Raw genomic sequence first — 22,239 nt, forward strand, 5'->3', positions numbered from 1 at the left:
TAGGATAGGATAGAGGATAGGATAGAGGATAGGATAGGATAGGATAGAGGATTGGATAGGATAGAGGAAAGGATAGGAAAGAGGATAAGATAGGATAGAGGATACGATTGGATAGAGGATACGATAGGATAGAGGATAGGATAGGATAGAGGATAGGATAGACGATAGGATAGGATATAGGATAGGATAGGACAGAGGATAGGATAGGATAGAGGATAGGATAGGGTAGAGGATAGGATAGGATAGAGGATAGGATAGGATAGAGGATAGGATAGGACAGAGGATAGGATAGGATAGAGGATAGGATAGGATAGAGGATAGGATAGGATAGAGGATAGGATAGGATAGAGGATAGGATAGGACAGAGGATAGGATAGGATAGAGGATAGGATAGGGGATTTGATAGGATAGAGGATAGGATAGGATAGAGGATAGGATAGGATAGAGGATAGAATAGGATAGAGGATAGGATAGGATAGAGGATAGGATAGGATAGAGGATAGGATAGGATAGAGGATAGGATAGGATAGAGGATAGGATAGGATAGAGGATAGGATAGGACAGAGGATAGGATAGGATAGAGGATAGGATAGGATAGAGGATAGGATAGGATAGAGGATAGGATAGGATAGAGGATAGGATAGGATAGAGGATAGGTTAGGATAGAGGATAGGATAGGATAGAGGATAGGATAGGATAGAGGATAGGATAGGATAGAGGATAGGATAGGATAGAGGATAGGATAGGACAGAGGATAGGATAGGATAGAGGATAGGATAGGGGATTTGATAGGATAGAGGATAGGATAGGATAGAGGATAGGATAGGATAGAGGATAGAATAGGATAGAGGATAGGATAGGATAGAGGATAGGATAGGATAGAGGATAGGATAGGATAGAGGATAGGATAGGATAGAGGATAGGATAGGATAGAGGATAGGATAGGACAGAGGATAGGATAGGATAGAGGATAGGATAGGGGATTTGATAGGATAGAGGATAGGATAGGATAGAAGATAGGATAGACGATAGGATAGGATAGAGGATAGGATAGGATAGAGGATAGGATAGGATAGAGGATAGGATAGGATAGAGGATAGGATAGGATAGAGGATAGGATAGGATAGAGGATAGGATAGGATAGAGGATAGGATAGGACAGAGGATAGGATAGGATAGAGGATAGGATAGGATAGAGGATAGGATAGGATAGAGGATAGGATAGGATAGAGGATAGGTTAGGATAGAGGATAGGATAGGATAGAGGATAGGATAGGATAGAGGATAGGATAGGATAGAGGATAGGATAGGATAGAGGATAGGATAGGATGGGATAGAGGATAGGATAGGATAGAGGATTGTATAGGATAGAGGATAGGATAAGGTAGAGGATAGGATAGGATAGAGTATAGGATAGGATAGAGGATAGGATAAACGATAGGATAGGATAAACGATAGGATAGGATAGAGGATAGGATAGGACAGAGGATAGGATAGGATAGAGGATAGGATAGGATAGAGGATAGGATAGGATAGAGGATAGGTTAGGATAGAGGATAGGATAGGATAGAGGATAGGATAGGATAGAGGATAGGATAGGATAGAGGATAGGATAGGATAGAGGATAGGATAGGACAGAGGATAGGATAGGATAGAGGATAGGATAGGGGATTTGATAGGATAGAGGATAGGATAGGATAGAGGATAGGATAGGATAGAGGATAGAATAGGATAGAGGATAGGATAGGATAGAGGATAGGATAGGATAGAGGATAGGATAGGATAGAGGATAGGATAGGATAGAGGATAGGATAGGACAGAGGATAGGATAGGATAGAGGATAGGATAGGGGATTTGATAGGATAGAGGATAGGATAGGATAGAAGATAGGATAGACGATAGGATAGGATAGAGGATAGGATAGGATAGATAATAGGATATGATAGAGGATAGGATAGGATAGAGGATAGGATAGGATAGAGGATAGGATAGGACAGAGGATAGGATAGGATAGAGGATAGGATAGGGGATTTGATAGGATAGAGGATAGGATAGGATAGAGGATAGGATAGGATAGAGGATAGAATAGGATAGAGGATAGGATAGGATAGAGGATAGGATAGGATAGAGGATAGGATAGGATAGAGGATAGGATAGGATAGAGGATAGGATAGGATAGAGGATAGGATAGGACAGAGGATAGGATAGGATAGAGGATAGGATAGGGGATTTGATAGGATAGAGGATAGGATAGGATAGAAGATAGGATAGACGATAGGATAGGATAGAGGATAGGATAGGATAGAGGATAGGATAGGATAGAGGATAGGATAGGATAGAGGATAGGATAGGATAGAGGATAGGTTAGGATAGAGGATAGGATAGGATAGAGGATAGGATAGGATAGAGGATAGGATAGGATAGAGGATAGGATAGGATAGAGGATAGGATAGGATGGGATAGAGGATAGGATAGGATAGAGGATTGTATAGGATAGAGGATAGGATAAGGTAGAGGATAGGATAGGATATAGTATAGGATAGGATAGAGGATAGGATAAACGATAGGATAGGATAAACGATAGGATAGGATAGAGGATAGGATAGGACAGAGGATAGGATAGGATAGAGGATAGGATAGGATAGAGGATAGGATAGGATAGAGGATAGGTTAGGATAGAGGATAGGATAGGATAGAGGATAGGATAGGATAGAGGATAGGATAGGATAGAGGATAGGATAGGATAGAGGATAGGATAGGATAGAGGATAGGATAGGACAGAGGATAGGATAGGATAGAGGATAGGATAGGGGATTTGATAGGATAGAGGATAGGATAGGATAGAGGATAGGATAGGATAGAGGATAGAATAGGATAGAGGATAGGATAGGATAGAGGATAGGATAGGATAGAGGATAGGATAGGATAGAGGATAGGATAGGATAGAGGATAGGATAGGATAGAGGATAGGATAGGACAGAGGATAGGATAGGATAGAGGATAGGATAGGGGATTTGATAGGATAGAGGATAGGATAGGATAGAAGATAGGATAGACGATAGGATAGGATAGAGGATAGGATAGGATAGAGGATAGGATAGGATAGAGGATAGGATAGGATAGAGGATAGGATAGGATAGAGGATAGGATAGGACAGAGGATAGGATAGGATAGAGGATAGGATAGGGGATTTGATAGGATAGAGGATAGGATAGGATAGAGGATAGGATAGGATAGAGGATAGAATAGGATAGAGGATAGGATAGGATAGAGGATAGGATAGGATAGAGGATAGGATAGGATAGAGGATAGGATAGGATAGAGGATAGGATAGGATAGAGGATAGGATAGGACAGAGGATAGGATAGGATAGAGGATAGGATAGGGGATTTGATAGGATAGAGGATAGGATAGGATAGGATAGAGGATTGGATAGGATAGAGGAAAGGATAGTATTGAGGATATATGATAGGATAGGATAGAAGATAGGATAGGATAGAGTATACGGTATTATAGAGGGTAGGATAGGATAGAGCATAGGATAGGGGATTTGATAGGATAGAGGATAGGATAGGATATTGGATAGGATAGGATAGAGGATAGGATAGGATAGAGGATAGGATAGGATAGAGTATAGGATAGGATAGAGGATAGGATAGGATAGAGGATAGGATAGGATAGTGGATAGGATAGGATAGAGGATAGGATAGGACAGAGGATAGGATAGGGGATTTGATAGTATAGAGGATAGGATAGAGGATTGGATAGAGGATAGGATAGAGGATAGGATAGGATAGAAAATAGGATAGGGTAGAGGATAGGATAGGATAGAGGATAGGATAGGATAGAGGATAGGATAGGATAGAGGATAGGATAGGATAGAATATAGGATAGAGGATAGGATAGGATAGGATAGAGGATTGGATAGGATAGAGGAAAGGATAGTATTGAGGATAGATAATAGGATAGGATAGAAGATAGGATAGGATAGAGTATACGGTATTATAGAGGGTAGGATAGGATAGAGCATAGGATAGGAGATTTGATAGGATAGAGGATAGGATAGGATAGAGGATCAGATAGGATAGAGGATAGGGTAGGATAGAGGATACGACCTGATAGAGGATAGGATAGAGGATAGGATAGGATATAGGATAGGATAGGATAGAGGATAGGATAGGATAGAGGATAGGATAGGATAGAGTATAGGATAGGATAGAGGATAGGATAGGATAGAGGATAGGATAGGATAGAGGATAGGATAGGATAGAGGATAGGATAGGGTAGAGGATAGGATAGGATAGAGGATAGGATAGGACAGAGGATAGGATAGGGGATTTGATAGTATAGAGGATATTATAGAGGATTGGATAGAGGATAGGATAGAGGATAGGATAGGATAGAGGATAGGATAGGATAGAGGATAGGATAGGATAGAGGATAGGATAGGATAGAGGATTGGATAGGATAGAGGATTGTGTAGGATAGAGGATAGGATAAGGTAGAGGATAGGATAGGATAGAGTATAGGATAGGATAGAGGAAAGGATAAACGATAGGATAGGATAAACGATAGGATAGGATAGAGGATAGGATAGGACAGAGGATAGGATAGGATAGAGGATAGGATAGGATAGAGGATAGGATAGGATAGAGGATAGGATAGGATAGAGGATAGGATAGGATAGAGGATAGGATAGGATAGAGGATAGGATAGGATAGAGGATAGGATAGGATAGAGGATAGGATAGGGGATTTGATAGGATAGAGGATAGGATAGGATAGAGGATAGGATAGGATAGAGGATAGGATAGGATAGAGGATAGGATAGGACAGAGGATAGGATAGGATAGAGGATAGGATAGGGGATTTGATAGGATAGAGGATAGGATAGGATAGAGGATAGGATAGGATAGAGGATAGAATAGGATAGAGGATAGGATAGGATAGAGGATAGGATAGGATAGAGGATAGGATAGGATAGAGGATAGGATAGGATAGAGGATAGGATAGGATAGAGGATAGGATAGGACAGAGGATAGGATAGGATAGAGGATAGGATAGGGGATTTGATAGGATAGAGGATAGGATAGGATAGGATAGAGGATTGGATAGGATAGAGGATAGGATAGGATAGAGTATAGGATAGGATAGAGGATAGGATAGGATAGAGGATAGGATAGGATAGTGGATAGGATAGGATAGAGGATAGGATAGGACAGAGGATAGGATAGGGGATTTGATAGTATAGAGGATAGGATAGAGGATTGGATAGAGGATAGGATAGAGGATAGGATAGGATAGAAAATAGGATAGGATAGAGGATAGGATAGGATAGAGGATAGGATAGGATAGAGGATAGGATAGGATAGAGGATAGGATAGGATAGAGGATAGGATAGGATAGAATATAGGATAGAGGATAGGATAGGATAGGATAGAGGATTGGATAGGATAGAGGAAAGGATAGTATTGAGGATAGATAATAGGATAGGATAGAAGATAGGATAGGATAGAGTATACGGTATTATAGAGGGTAGGATAGGATAGAGCATAGGATAGGAGATTTGATAGGATAGAGGATAGGATAGGATAGAGGATCAGATAGGATAGAGGATAGGGTAGGATAGAGGATACGACCTGATAGAGGATAGGATAGAGGATAGGATAGGATATAGGATAGGATAGGATAGAGGATAGGATAGGATAGAGGATAGGATAGGATAGAGTATAGGATAGGATAGAGGATAGGATAGGATAGAGGATAGGATAGGATAGAGGATAGGATAGGATAGAGGATAGGATAGGGTAGAGGATAGGATAGGATAGAGGATAGGATAGGACAGAGGATAGGATAGGGGATTTGATAGTATAGAGGATAGGATAGAGGATTGGATAGAGGATAGGATAGAGGATAGGATAGGATAGAAAATAGGATAGGATAGAGGATAGGATAGGATAGAGGATAGGATAGGATAGAGGATAGGATAGGATAGAGTATAGGATAGAGGATAGGATAGGATAGGATAGAGGATTGGATAGGATAGAGGATTGTGTAGGATAGAGGATAGGATAAGGTAGAGGATAGGATAGGATAGAGTATAGGATAGGATAGAGGAAAGGATAAACGATAGGATAGGATAAACGATAGGATAGGATAGAGGATAGGATAGGACAGAGGATAGGATAGGATAGAGGATAGGATAGGATAGAGGATAGGATAGGATAGAGGATAGGATAGGATAGAGGATAGGATAGGATAGAGGATAGGATAGGATAGAGGATAGGATAGGATAGAGTATAGGATAGGATAGAGGATAGGATAGGATAGAGGATAGGATAGGATAGTGGATAGGATAGGATAGAGGATAGGATAGGACAGAGGATAGGATAGGGGATTTGATAGTATAGAGGATAGGATAGAGGATTGGATAGAGGATAGGATAGAGGATAGGATAGGATAGAAAATAGGATAGGATAGAGGATAGGATAGGATAGAGGATAGGATAGGATATAGGATAGGATAGGACAGAGGATAGGATATGATAGAGGATAGGATAGGGTAGAGGATAGGATAGGATAGAGGATAGGATAGGATAGAGGATAGGATAGGATAGAGGATAGGATAGGACAGAGGATAGGATAGGATAGAGGATAGGATAGGATAGAGGATAGGATAGGATAGAGGATAGGATAGGACAGAGGATAGGATAGGATAGAGGATAGGATAGGGGATTTGATAGGATAGAGGATAGGAAAGGATAGAAGATAGGATAGACGATAGGATAGGATAGAGGATAGGATAGGATAGAGTATAGGATAGAGGATAGGATAGGATAGGATAGAGGATTGGATAGGATAGGATAGAGGATTGGATAGGATAGAGGATAGGATAGGATAGAGGATAGAGGATACGATAGGATACAGGATAGGATAGGATAGAGGATAGGATAGGATGGGATAGAGGATAGGATAGGATAGAGGATTGTATAGGATAGAGGATAGGATAAGGTAGAGGATAGGATAGGATAGAGTATAGGATAGGATAGAGGATAGGATAAACGATAGGATAGGATAAACGATAGGATAGGATAGAGGATAGGATAGGACAGAGGATAGGATAGGATAGAGGATAGGATAGGATAGAGGATAGGATAGGATAGAGGATAGGTTAGGATAGAGGATAGGATAGGATAGAGGATAGGATAGGATAGAGGATAGGATAGGATAGAGGATAGGATAGGATAGAGGATAGGATAGGACAGAGGATAGGATAGGATAGAGGATAGGATAGGGGATTTGATAGGATAGAGGATAGGATAGGATAGAGGATAGGATAGGATAGAGGATAGAATAGGATAGAGGATAGGATAGGATAGAGGATAGGATAGGATAGAGGATAGGATAGGATAGAGGATAGGATAGGATAGAGGATAGGATAGGATAGAGGATAGGATAGGACAGAGGATAGGATAGGATAGAGGATAGGATAGGGGATTTGATAGGATAGAGGATAGGATATGATATGATAGAGGATTGGATAGGATAGAGGAAAGGATAGTATTGAGGATATATGATAGGATAGGATAGAAGATAGGATAGGATAGAGTATACGGTATTATAGAGGGTAGGATAGGATAGAGCATAGGATAGGGGATTTGATAGGATAGAGGATAGCATAGGATAGAGGATCAGATAGGATAGAGGATAGGGTAGGATAGAGGATACGACATGATAGAGGATAGGATAGAGGATAGGATAGGATATTGGATAGGATAGGATAGAGGATAGGATAGGATAGAGGATAGGATAGGATAGAGTATAGGATAGGATAGAGGATAGGATAGGATAGAGGATAGGATAGGATAGTGGATAGGATAGGATAGAGGATAGGATAGGACAGAGGATAGGATAGGGGATTTGATAGTATAGAGGATAGGATAGAGGATTGGATAGAGGATAGGATAGAGGATAGGATAGGATAGAAAATAGGATAGGATAGAGGATAGGATAGGATAGAGGATAGGATAGGATAGAGGATAGGATAGGATAGAGGATAGGATAGGATAGAATACAGGATAGAGGATAGGATAGGATAGGATAGAGGATTGGATAGGATAGAGGAAAGGATAGTATTGAGGATAGATAATAGGATAGGATAGAAGATAGGATAGGATAGAGTATACGGTATTATAGAGGGTAGGATAGGATAGAGCATAGGATAGGAGATTTGATAGGATAGAGGATAGGATAGGATAGAGCATAGGATAGGAGATTTGATAGGATAGAGGATAGGATAGGATAGAGGATCAGATAGGATAGAGGATAGGATAGGATAGAGGATAGGATAGGACAGAGGATAGTATAGGGGATTTGATAGTATAGAGGATAGGATAGAGGATTGGATAGAGGATAGGATAGAGGATAGGATAGGATAGAAAATAGGATAGGATAGAGGATAGGATAGGATAGAGGATAGGATAGGATAGAGGATAGGATAGGATAGAGTATAGGATAGAGGATAGGATAGGATAGGATAGAGGATTGGATAGGATAGAGGATTGTGTAGGATAGAGGATAGGATAAGGTAGAGGATAGGATAGGATAGAGTATAGGATAGGATAGAGGAAAGGATAAACGATAGGATAGGATAGAGGATAGGATAGGACAGAGGATAGGATAGGATAGAGGATAGGATAGGATAGAGGATAGGATAGGATAGAGGATAGGATAGGATAGAGGATAGGATAGGATAGAGGATAGGATAGGATAGAGGATAGGATAGGATAGAGGATAGGATAGGATAGAGGATAGGATGGGATAGAGGATAGGATAGGATAGAGGATAGGATAGGACAGAGGATAGGATAGGATAGAGGATAGGATAGGGGATTTGATAGGATAGAGGATAGGATAGGATAGAAGATAGGATAGACGATAGGATAGGATAGAGGATAGGATAGAGGATATGATAGGATAGGATAGAGGATTGGATAGGATAGACGATAGGATAGGATAGAGGATAGGATAAACGATAGGATAGGATAGAGGATAGGATAGGATAGAGGATAGGATAGGATAGAGGATAGGATAGGATAGAGGATAGGATAGGATAGAGGATAGGATAGGATAGAGGATAGGATAGGATAGGATAGGATAGAGGATAGGATAGGATAGAGGATAGGATAGGATAGAGGATAGGATAGGATAGAGGATTGTATAGGATGGAGGATAGGATAAGGTAGAGGATAGGATAGGATAGAGGATAGGATAGGATAGAGAATAGGATAGGATAGAGAATAGGATAGAGGATAGGATAGGATAGAGGATAGGATAGGATAGAGGATAGGATAGGATAGAGGAATGGATAAACGATAGGATAGGATAGAGGATAGGATAGGATAGAGGATAGGATAGGATAGAGGATTGGATAGGATAGAGGAAAGGATAGTATTGAGGATAGATAATAGGATAGGATAGAGGATTGGATACGATACAGGATATCATAGGATAGAGAATAGGATAGGGGATTTGATAGGATAGGATAGAAGATAGGATAGGATAGAGGATAGGATAGGATAGAGGATAGGCTAGGATAGAGGATAGGATACAGGATAGGATAGGATAGGATAGAGGATAGGATAGGATGGAGGGTAGGATAGGATAGAGGATAGGCTAGGATAGAGGATAGGAATCAGGATAGGATAGGATAGGATAGAGGATTGGGTAGGATAGAGGAAAGGATAGGATTGAGGATAGGATAGACGATAGGATAGGATAGAGGATAGGATAGAGGATAGGATAGAGGATAGGATAGGATAGGTTAGAGGATTGGATAGGATAGAGGAAAGGATAGGAAAGAGGATAAGATAGGATAGAGGATACGATTGGATAGAGGATACGATAGGATAGAGGATAGGATAGGATAGAGGATAGGATAGGATAGAGGATAGGATAGACGATAGGATAGGATATAGGATAGGATAGGACAGAGGATAGGATAGGATAGAGGATAGGATAGGGTAGAGGATAGGATAGGATAGAGGATAGGATAGGATAGAGGATAGGATAGGATAGAGGATAGGATAGGACAGAGGATAGGATAGGATAGAGGATAGGATAGGATAGAGGATAGGATAGGATAGATAATTGGATAGGATAGACGATAGGATAGGATAGAGGATAGGATAGGATAGAGGATAGGATAGGATAGAGGATAGGATAGGATAGAGGATAGGATAGGATAGAAGATAGAATAGGATAGAGGATAGGATAGGACAGATGATAGGATAGGATAGAGGATAGGATAGGATAGAGGATAGGATAGGATAGAGGATAGGATAGGATAGAGGATAGGATAGGATAGTGGATAGGATAGGATAGAGGATAGGAACAGGATAGAGGATAGGATAGGAAAGAGGATAAGATAGGATAGAGGATACGATTGGATAGAGGATACGATAGGATAGAGGATAGGATAGGATAGAGGATAGGATAGACGATAGGATAGGATATAGGATAGGATAGGACAGAGGATAGGATAGGATAGAGGATAGGATAGGGTAGAGGATAGGATAGGATAGAGGATAGGATAGGATAGAGGATAGGATAGGATAGAGGATAGGATAGGATAGAGGATAGGATAGGATAGAGGATAGGATAGGACAGAGGATAGGATAGGATAGAGGATAGGATAGGATAGAGGATAGGATAGGATAGAGGATAGGATAGACGATAGGATAGGATATAGGATATGATAGGACAGAGGATAGGATATCATAGAGGATAGGATAGGATAGAGGATAGAGGATAGGATAGGATACAGGAAAGGATAGGATTGAGGACAGGATTGGATACAGGATAGGATAGGATAGGGGATTGGATAGGATAGGATAGAGGATAGGCTAGGATAGAGGATAGGATACAGGATAGGATAGGATAGGATAGAGGATAGGATAGGATGGAGGGTAGGATAGGATAGAGGATAGGATAGGATAGAGGATAGGATAGGATAGAGGATAGGGGATAGGATAGGATACAGGAAAGGATAGGATTGAGGATAGGATTGGGTACAGGATAGGATAGGATAGGGGATTGGATAGGATAGGATAGAGGATAGGCTAGAATAGAGGATAGGATACAGGATAGGATAGGATAGGATAGAGGATTGGATAGGACAGAGGAAAGGATAGGATTGAGGATAGATGATAGGATAGGATGGAGGATTGGATAGGATACAGGATAGGATAGGATAGAGAATAGGATAGGGGATTTGATAGGATAGAGGATAGGATAGGATAGAGGATAGGATAGGATAGAGGATAGGATAGGACAGAGGATAGGATAGGATAGAGGATAGGATAGGGGATTTGATAGGATAGAGGATAGGATAGGATAGAGGATAGGATAGGATAGAGGATAGAATATGATAGAGGATAGGATAGGATAGAGGATAGGATAGGATAGAGGATAGGATAGGATAGAGGATAGGATAGGATAGAGGATAGGATAGGATAGAGGATAGGATAGGACAGAGGATAGGATAGGATAGAGGATAGGATAGGGGATTTGATAGGATAGAGGATAGGATAGGATAGAAGATAGGATAGGATAGAGGATAGGATAGGATAGAGGATAGGATAGGATAGAGGATAGGATAGGACAGAGGATAGGATAGGATAGAGGATAGGATAGGGGATTTGATAGGATAGAGGATAGGATAGGATAGAGGATAGGATAGGATAGAGGATAGAATAGGATAGAGGATAGGATAGGATAGAGGATAGGATAGGATAGAGGATAGGATAGGATAGAGGATAGGATAGGATAGAGGATAGGATAGGACAGAGGATCGGATAGGATAGAGGATAGGATAGGGGATTTGATAGGATAGAGGATAGGATAGGATAGAAGATAGGATAGACGATAGGATAGGATAGAGGATAGGATAGGATAGAGTATAGGATAGAGGATAGGATAGGATAGGATAGAGGATTGGATAGGATAGAGGAAAGGATAGTATTGAGGATAGATAATAGGATAGGATAGAAGATAGGATAGGATAGAGTATACGGTATTATAGAGGGTAGGATAGGATAGAGCATAGGATAGGGGATTTGATAGGATAGAGGATAGGATAGGATAGAGGATCAGATAGGATAGAGGATAGGGTAGGATAGAGGATACGACATGATAGAGGATAGGATAGAGGATAGGATAGGATAGAGGATAGGATAGTATAGATGATAGGATAGGATAGAGGATAGGGTAGGATAGAGGATAGGATAGGACAGAGGATAGTTTAGGGGATTTGATAGGATAGAGGATAGGATAGGATAGAAGATAGGATAGGATATAGGATAGGATAGGATAGAGGATAGGATAGGATAGAGGATAGGATAGGATAGAGTATAGGATAGGATAGAGGATAGGATAGGATAGAGGATAGGATAGGATAGAGGATAGGATAGGATAGAGGATAGGATAGGACAGAGGATAGGATAGGGGATTTGATAGTATAGAGGATAGGATAGAGGATTGGATAGAGGATAGGATAGAGGATAGGATAGGATAGAAAATAGGATAGGATAGAGGATAGGATAGGAAAGAGGATAGGATAGGATAGAGGATAGGATAGGATAGAGGATAGGATAGGATAGAGAATAGGATAGAGGATAGGATAGGATAGAGGATAGGATAGGATAGGATAGAGGATAGGATAGGATAGAGGATAGGATAGGATAGAGGATAGGATAAACGATAGGATAGGATAGAGGATAGGATAGGATAGAGGATAGGATAGGATAGAGGATAGGATAGGACAGAGGATAGGATAGGATAGAGGATAGGATAGGATAGAGGATAGGATGGGATAGAGGATAGGATAGGATAGAGGATAGGATAGGACAGAGGATAGGATAGGATAGAGGATAGGATAGGGGATTTGATAGGATAGAGGATAGGATAGGATAGAAGATAGGATAGACGATAGGATAGGATAGAGGATATGATAGGATAGGATAGAGGATTGGATAGGATAGACGATAGGATAGGATAGAGGATAGGATAAACGATAGGATAGGATAGAGGATAGGATAGGATAGAGGATAGGATAGGATAGAGGATAGGATAGGATAGAGGATAGGATAGGATAGAGGATAGGATAGGATAGGATAGGATAGAGGATAGGATAGGATAGAGGATAGGATAGGATAGAGGATAGGATAGGATAGAGGATTGTATAGGATGGAGGATAGGATAAGGTAGAGGATAGGATAGGATAGAGGATAGGATAGGATAGAGAATAGGATAGGATAGAGAATAGGATAGAGGATAGGATAGGATAGAGGATAGGATAGGATAGAGGAATGGATAAACGATAGGATAGGATAGAGGATAGGATAGGATAGAGGATAGGATAGGATAGAGGATTGGATAGGATAGAGGAAAGGATAGTATTGAGGATAGATAATAGGATAGGATAGAGGATTGGATACGATACAGGATATCATAGGATAGAGAATAGGATAGGGGATTTGATAGGATAGGATAGAAGATAGGATAGGATAGAGGATAGGATAGGATAGAGGATAGGCTAGGATAGAGGATAGGATACAGGATAGGATAGGATAGGATAGAGGATAGGATAGGATGGAGGGTAGGATAGGATAGAGGATAGGCTAGGATAGAGGATAGGATACAGGATAGGATAGGATAGGATAGAGGATTGGGTAGGATAGAGGAAAGGATAGGATTGAGGATAGGATAGACGATAGGATAGGATAGAGGATAGGATAGAGGATAGGATAGAGGATAGGATAGGATAGGTTAGAGGATTGGATAGGATAGAGGAAAGGATAGGAAAGAGGATAAGATAGGATAGAGGATACGATTGGATAGAGGATACGATAGGATAGAGGACAGGATAGGATAGAGGATAGGATAGGATAGAGGATAGGATAGACGATAGGATAGGATATAGGATAGGATAGGACAGAGGATAGGATAGGATAGAGGATAGGATAGGGTAGAGGATAGGATAGGATAGAGGATAGGATAGGATAGAGGATAGGATAGGATAGAGGATAGGATAGGACAGAGGATAGGATAGGATAGAGGATAGGATAGGATAGAGGATAGGATAGGATAGATAATTGGATAGGATAGACGATAGGATAGGATAGAGGATAGGATAGGATAGAGGATAGGATAGGATAGAGGACAGGATAGGATAGAGGATAGGATAGGATAGAAGATAGAATAGGATAGAGGATAGGATAGGACAGATGATAGGATAGGATAGAGGATAGGATAGGATAGAGGATAGGATAGGATAGAGGATAGGATAGGATAGAGGATAGGATAGGATAGTGGATAGGATAGGATAGAGGATAGGATAGGATAGAGGATAGGATAGGAAAGAGGATAAGATAGGATAGAGGATACGATTGGATAGAGGATACGATAGGATAGAGGATAGGATAGGATAGAGGATAGGATAGACGATAGGATAGGATATAGGATAGGATAGGACAGAGGATAGGATAGGATAGAGGATAGGATAGGGTAGAGGATAGGATAGGATAGAGGATAGGATAGGATAGAGGATAGGATAGGATAGAGGATAGGATAGGATAGAGGATAGGATAGGATAGAGGATAGGATAGGACAGAGGATAGGATAGGATAGAGGATAGGATAGGATAGAGGATAGGATAGGATAGAGGATAGGATAGACGATAGGATAGGATATAGGATATGATAGGACAGAGGATAGGATATCATAGAGGATAGGATAGGATAGAGGATAGAGGATAGGATAGGATACAGGAAAGGATAGGATTGAGGACAGGATTGGATACAGGATAGGATAGGATAGGGGATTGGATAGGATAGGATAGAGGATAGGCTAGGATAGAGGATAGGATACAGGATAGGATAGGATAGGATAGAGGATAGGATAGGATGGAGGGTAGGATAGGATAGAGGATAGGATAGGATAGAGGATAGGATAGGATAGAGGATAGGGGATAGGATAGGATACAGGAAAGGATAGGATTGAGGATAGGATTGGGTACAGGATAGGATAGGATAGGGGATTGGATAGGATAGGATAGAGGATAGGCTAGAATAGAGGATAGGATACAGGATAGGATAGGATAGGATAGAGGATTGGATAGGACAGAGGAAAGGATAGGATTGAGGATAGATGATAGGATAGGATGGAGGATTGGATAGGATACAGGATAGGATAGGATAGAGAATAGGATAGGGGATTTGATAGGATAGAGGATAGGATAGGATAGAGGATAGGATAGGATAGAGGATAGGATAGGACAGAGGATTGGATAGGATAGAGGATAGGATAGGGGATTTGATAGGATAGAGGATAGGATAGGATAGAGGATAGGATAGGATAGAGGATAGAATAGGATAGAGGATAGGATAGGATAGAGGATAGGATAGGATAGAGGATAGGATAGGATAGAGGATAGGATAGGATAGAGGATAGGATAGGATAGAGGATAGGATAGGATAGAGGATAGGATAGGATAGAGGATAGGATAGGATAGAGGATAGGATAGGACAGAGGATAGGATAGGATAGAGGATAGGATAGGGGATTTGATAGGATAGAGGATAGGATAGGATAGAAGATAGGATAGGATAGAGGATAGGATAGGATAGAGGATAGGATAGGATAGAGGATAGGATAGGACAGAGGATAGGATAGGATAGAGGATAGGATAGGGGATTTGATAGGATAGAGGATAGGATAGGATAGAGGATAGGATAGGATAGAGGATAGAATAGGATAGAGGATAGGATAGGATAGAGGATAGGATAGGATAGAGGATAGGATAGGATAGAGGATAGGATAGGATAGAGGATAGGATAGGACAGAGGATCGGATAGGATAGAGGATAGGATAGGGGATTTGATAGGATAGAGGATAGGATAGGATAGAAGATAGGATAGACGATAGGATAGGATAGAGGATAGGATAGGATAGAGTATAGGATAGAGGATAGGATAGGATAGGATAGAGGATTGGATAGGATAGAGGAAAGGATAGTATTGAGGATAGATAATAGGATAGGATAGAAGATAGGATAGGATAGAGTATACGGTATTATAGAGGGTAGGATAGGATAGAGCATAGGATAGGGGATTTGATAGGATAGAGGATAGGATAGGATAGAGGATCAGATAGGATAGAGGATAGGGTAGGATAGAGGATACGACATGATAGAGGATAGGATAGAGGATAGGATAGGATAGAGGATAGGATAGTATAGATGATAGGATAGGATAGAGGATAGGGTAGGATAGAGGATAGGATAGGACAGAGGATAGTTTAGGGGATTTGATAGGATAGAGGATAGGATAGGATAGAAGATAGGATAGGATATAGGATAGGATAGGATAGAGGATAGGATAGGATAGAGGATAGGATAGGATAGAGTATAGGATAGGATAGAGGATAGGATAGGATAGAGGATAGGATAGGATAGAGGATAGGATAGGATAGAGGATAGGATAGGACAGAGGATAGGATAGGGGATTTGATAGTATAGAGGATAGGATAGAGGATTGGATAGAGGATAGGATAGAGGATAGGATAGGATAGAAAATAGGATAGGATAGAGGATAGGATAGGAAAGAGGATAGGATAGGATAGAGGATAGGATAGGATAGAGGATAGGATAGGATAGAGAATAGGATAGAGGATAGGATAGGATAGAGGATAGGATAGGATAGGATAGAGGATAGGATAGGATAGAGGATAGGATAAACGATAGGATAGGATAGAGGATAGGATAGAGGATAGGATAGGATAGAGGATAGGATAGGATAGAGGATAGGATAGGATAGAGGATAGGATACGATAGAGGATAGGATAGGACAGAGGATAGGATAGGATAGAGTATAGGATAGGGGATTTGATAGGATAGAGGATAGGATAGGATAGAGGATAGGATAGGATAGAGGATAGAATAGGATAGAGGATAGGATAGGATAGAGGATAGGATAGGATAGAGGATAGGATAGGATAGAGGATAGGATAGGATAGAGGATAGGATAGGATAGAGGATAGGATAGGACAGAGGATAGGATAGGATAGAGGATAGGATAGGGGATTTGATAGGATAGAGGAAAGGATAGGATAGAAGATAGGATAGACGATAGGATAGGATAGAGGATAGGATAGGATAGAGTATAGGATAGAGGATAGGATAGGATAGGATAGAGGATTGGATAGGATAGAGGATAGGATAGGATAGAGGATAGAGGATACGATAGGATACAGGATAGGATAGGATAGAGGATAGGATAGGATGGGATAGAGGATAGGATAGGATAGAGGATTGTATAGGATAGAGGATAGGATAAGGTAGAGGATAGGATAGGATAGAGTATAGGATAGGATAGAGGATAGGATAAACGATAGGATAGGATAAACGATAGGATAGGATACAGGATAGGATAGGACAGAGGATAGGATAGGATAGAGGATAGGATAGGATAGAGGATAGGATAGGATAGAGGATAGGTTAGGATAGAGGATAGGATAGGATAGAGGATAGGATAGGATAGAGGATAGGATAGGATAGAGGATAGGATAGGATAGAGGATAGGATAGGATAGAGGATAGGATAGGATAGAGGATAGGATAGGACAGAGGATAGGATAGGATAGAGGATAGGATAGGGGATTTGATAGGATAGAGGATAGGATAGGATAGAGGATAGGATAGGATAGAGGATAGAATAGGATTGAGGATAGGATAGGATAGAGGATAGGATAGGATAGAGGATAGGATAGGATAGAGGATAGGATAGGATAGAGGATTGGATAGGATAGAGGAAAGGATAGTATTGAGGATAGATAATAGGATAGGATAGAAGATAGGATAGGATAGAGGATTGTGTAGGATAGAGGATAGGATAAGGTAGAGGATAGGATAGGATAGAGTATAGGATAGGATAGAGGAAAGGATAAACGATAGGATAGGATAAACGATAGGATAGGATAGAGGATAGGATAGGACAGAGGATAGGATAGGATAGAGGATAGGATAGGATAGAGGATAGGATAGGATAGAGGATAGGATAGGATAGAGGATAGGATAGGATAGAGGATAGGATAGGATAGAGGATAGGATAGGATAGGGGATAGGATAGGATAGAGGATAGGATAGGATAGAGGATAGGATAGGATAGAGGATAGGATAGGACAGAGGATAGGATAGGATAGAGGATAGGATAGGGGATTTGATAGGATAGAGGATAGGATAGGATAGAAGATAGGATAGACGATAGGATAGGATAGAGGATAGGATAGAGGATATGATAGGATAGGATAGAGGATTGGATAGGATAGACGATAGGATAGGATAGAGGATAGGATAGGATAGAGGATAGGATAGGATAGAGGATAGGATAGGATAGAGGATAGGAGAGGATAGATTATAGGATAGGATAGAGGATAGGATAGGATAGAGGATAGGATAGGATAGACGATAGGATAGGATAGAGGATAGGATAGGATAGAGGATAGGATAGGATAGAGGATAGGATAGGATAGAGGATAGGATAGGATAGAGGATAGGATATCATAGAGGATTGTATAGGATAGAGGATAGGATAAGGTAGAGGATAGGATAGGATAGAGGATAGGATAGGATAGAGGATAGGATAGGATAGAGAATAGGATAGAGGATAGGATGGGATAGAGGATAGGATAGGATAGAGGATAGGATAAACGATAGGATAGGATAGAGGATAGGATAGGATAGAGGATAGGATAGGATAGAGGATTGGATAGGATAGAGGAAAGGATAGTATTGAGGATAGATAATAGGATAGGATAGAGGATTGGATACGATACAGGATATCATAGGATAGAGAATAGGATAGGGGATTTGATAGGATAGGATAGAAGATAGGATAGGATAGAGGATAGGATAGGATAGAGGATAGGCTAGGATAGAGGATAGGATACAGGATAGGATAGGATAGGATAGAGGATAGGATAGGATGGAGGGTAGGATAGGATAGAGGATAGGCTAGGATAGAGGATAGGATACAGGATAGGATAGGATAGGATAGAGGATTGGATAGGATAGAGGAAAGGATAGGATTGAGGATAGGATAGACGATAGGATAGGATAGAAGATAGGATAGAGGATAGGATAGGATAGGATAGAGGATTGGATAGGATAGAGGAAAGGATAGGAAAGAGGATAAGATAGGATAGAGGATACGATTGGATAGAGGATACGATAGGATAGAGGATAGGATAGGATAGAGGATAGGATAGGATAGAGGATAGGATAGACGATAGGATAGGATATAGGATAGGATAGGACAGAGGATAGGATAGGATAGAGGATAGGATAGGGTAGAGGATAGGATAGGATAGAGAATAGGATAGGATAGAGGATAGGATAGGATAGAGGATAGGATAGGACAGAGGATAGGATAGGATAGAGGATAGGATAGGATAGAGGATAGGATAGGATAGAGCATTGGATAGGATAGACGATAGGATAGGATAGAGGATAGGATAGGATAGAGGATAGGATAGGATAGAGGATAGGATAGGATAGAGGATAGGATAGGATAGAGGATAGGAGAGGATAGATTATAGGATAGGATAGAGGATAGGATAGGATAGAGGATAGGATAGGATATACGATAGGATAGGATAGAGGATAGGATAGGATAGAGTATAGGATAGAGGATAGGATAGGATAGGATAGAGGATTGGATAGGATAGAGGATAGGATAGGATAGAGGATAGAGGATACGATAAGATACAGGATAGGATAGGATAGAGGATAGGATAGGATGGGATAGAGGATAGGATAGGATAGAGGATTGTATAGGATAGAGGATAGGATAAGGTAGAGGATAGGATACGATAGAGTATAGGATAGGATAGAGGATAGGATAAACGATAGGATAGGATAAACGATAGGATAGGATAGAGGATAGGATAGGACAGAGGATAGGATAGGATAGAGGATAGGATAGGATAGAGGATAGGATAGGATAGAGGATAGGTTAGGACAGAGGATAGGATAGGATAGAGGATAGGATAGGATAGAGGATAGGATAGGATAGAGGATAGGATAGGATAGAGGATAGGATAGGATAGAGGATAGGATATCATAGAGGATTGTATAGGATAGAGGATAGGATAAGGTAGAGGATAGGATAGGATAGAGGATAGGATAGGATAGAGGATAGGATAGGATAGAGAATAGGATAGAGGATAGGATGGGATAGAGGATAGGATAGGATAGAGGATAGGATAAACGATAGGATAGGATAGAGGATAGGATAGGATAGAGGATAGGATAGGATAGAGGATTGGATAGGATAGAGGAAAGGATAGTATTGAGGATAGATAATAGGATAGGATAGAGGATTGGATACGATACAGGATATCATAGGATAGAGAATAGGATAGGGGATTTGATAGGATAGGATAGAAGATAGGATAGGATAGAGGATAGGATAGGATAGAGGATAGGCTAGGATAGAGGATAGGATACAGGATAGGATAGGATAGGATAGAGGATAGGATAGGATGGAGGGTAGGATAGGATAGAGGATAGGCTAGGATAGAGGATAGGATACAGGATAGGATAGGATAGGATAGAGGATTGGATAGGATAGAGGAAAGGATAGGATTGAGGATAGGATAGACGATAGGATAGGATAGAAGATAGGATAGAGGATAGGATAGGATAGGATAGAGGATTGGATAGGATAGAGGAAAGGATAGGAAAGAGGATAAGATAGGATAGAGGATACGATTGGATAGAGGATACGATAGGATAGAGGATAGGATAGGATAGAGGATAGGATAGGATAGAGGATAGGATAGACGATAGGATAGGATATAGGATAGGATAGGACAGAGGATAGGATAGGATAGAGGATAGGATAGGGTAGAGGATAGGATAGGATAGAGAATAGGATAGGATAGAGGATAGGATAGGATAGAGGATAGGATAGGACAGAGGATAGGATAGGATAGAGGATAGGATAGGATAGAGGATAGGATAGGATAGAGCATTGGATAGGATAGACGATAGGATAGGATAGAGGATAGGATAGGATAGAGGATAGGATAGGATAGAGGATAGGATAGGATAGAGGATAGGATAGGATAGAGGATAGGAGAGGATAGATTATAGGATAGGATAGAGGATAGGATAGGATAGAGGATAGGATAGGATAGAGGATAGGATACGATAGAGGATAGGATAGGACAGAGGATAGGATAGGATAGAGTATAGGATAGGGGATTTGATAGGATAGAGGATAGGATAGGATAGAGGATAGGATAGGATAGAGGATAGAATAGGATAGAGGATAGGATAGGATAGAGGATAGGATAGGATAGAGGATAGGATAGGATAGAGGATAGGATAGGATAGAGGATAGGATAGGATAGAGGATAGGATAGGACAGAGGATAGGATAGGATAGAGGATAGGATAGGGGATTTGATAGGATAGAGGAAAGGATAGGATAGAAGATAGGATAGACGATAGGATAGGATAGAGGATAGGATAGGATAGAGTATAGGATAGAGGATAGGATAGGATAGGATAGAGGATTGGATAGGATAGAGGATAGGATAGGATAGAGGATAGAGGATACGATAGGATACAGGATAGGATAGGATAGAGGATAGGATAGGATGGGATAGAGGATAGGATAGGATAGAGGATTGTATAGGATAGAGGATAGGATAAGGTAGAGGATAGGATAGGATAGAGTATAGGATAGGATAGAGGATAGGATAAACGATAGGATAGGATAAACGATAGGATAGGATAGAGGATAGGATAGGACAGAGGATAGGATAGGATAGAGGATAGGATAGGATAGAGGATAGGATAGGATAGAGGATAGGTTAGGATAGAGGATAGGATAGGATAGAGGATAGGATAGGATAGAGGATAGGATAGGATAGAGGATAGGATAGGATAGAGGATAGGATAGGATAGAGGATAGGATAGGATAGAGGATAGGATAGGACAGAGGATAGGATAGGATAGAGGATAGGATAGGGGATTTGATAGGATAGAGGATAGGATAGGATAGAGGATAGGATAGGATAGAGGATAGGATAGGATAGAGGATAGGATAGGAAAGAGGATAGGATAGGATAGAGGATAGGATAGGATAGAGGATAGGATAGGATAGAGAATAGGATAGAGGAT

Source organism: Halictus rubicundus, unplaced genomic scaffold (genome assembly GCF_050948215.1).
Source record: "Halictus rubicundus isolate RS-2024b unplaced genomic scaffold, iyHalRubi1_principal scaffold0066, whole genome shotgun sequence".
Taxonomy (NCBI): Eukaryota; Metazoa; Arthropoda; class Insecta; order Hymenoptera; family Halictidae; genus Halictus; species Halictus rubicundus.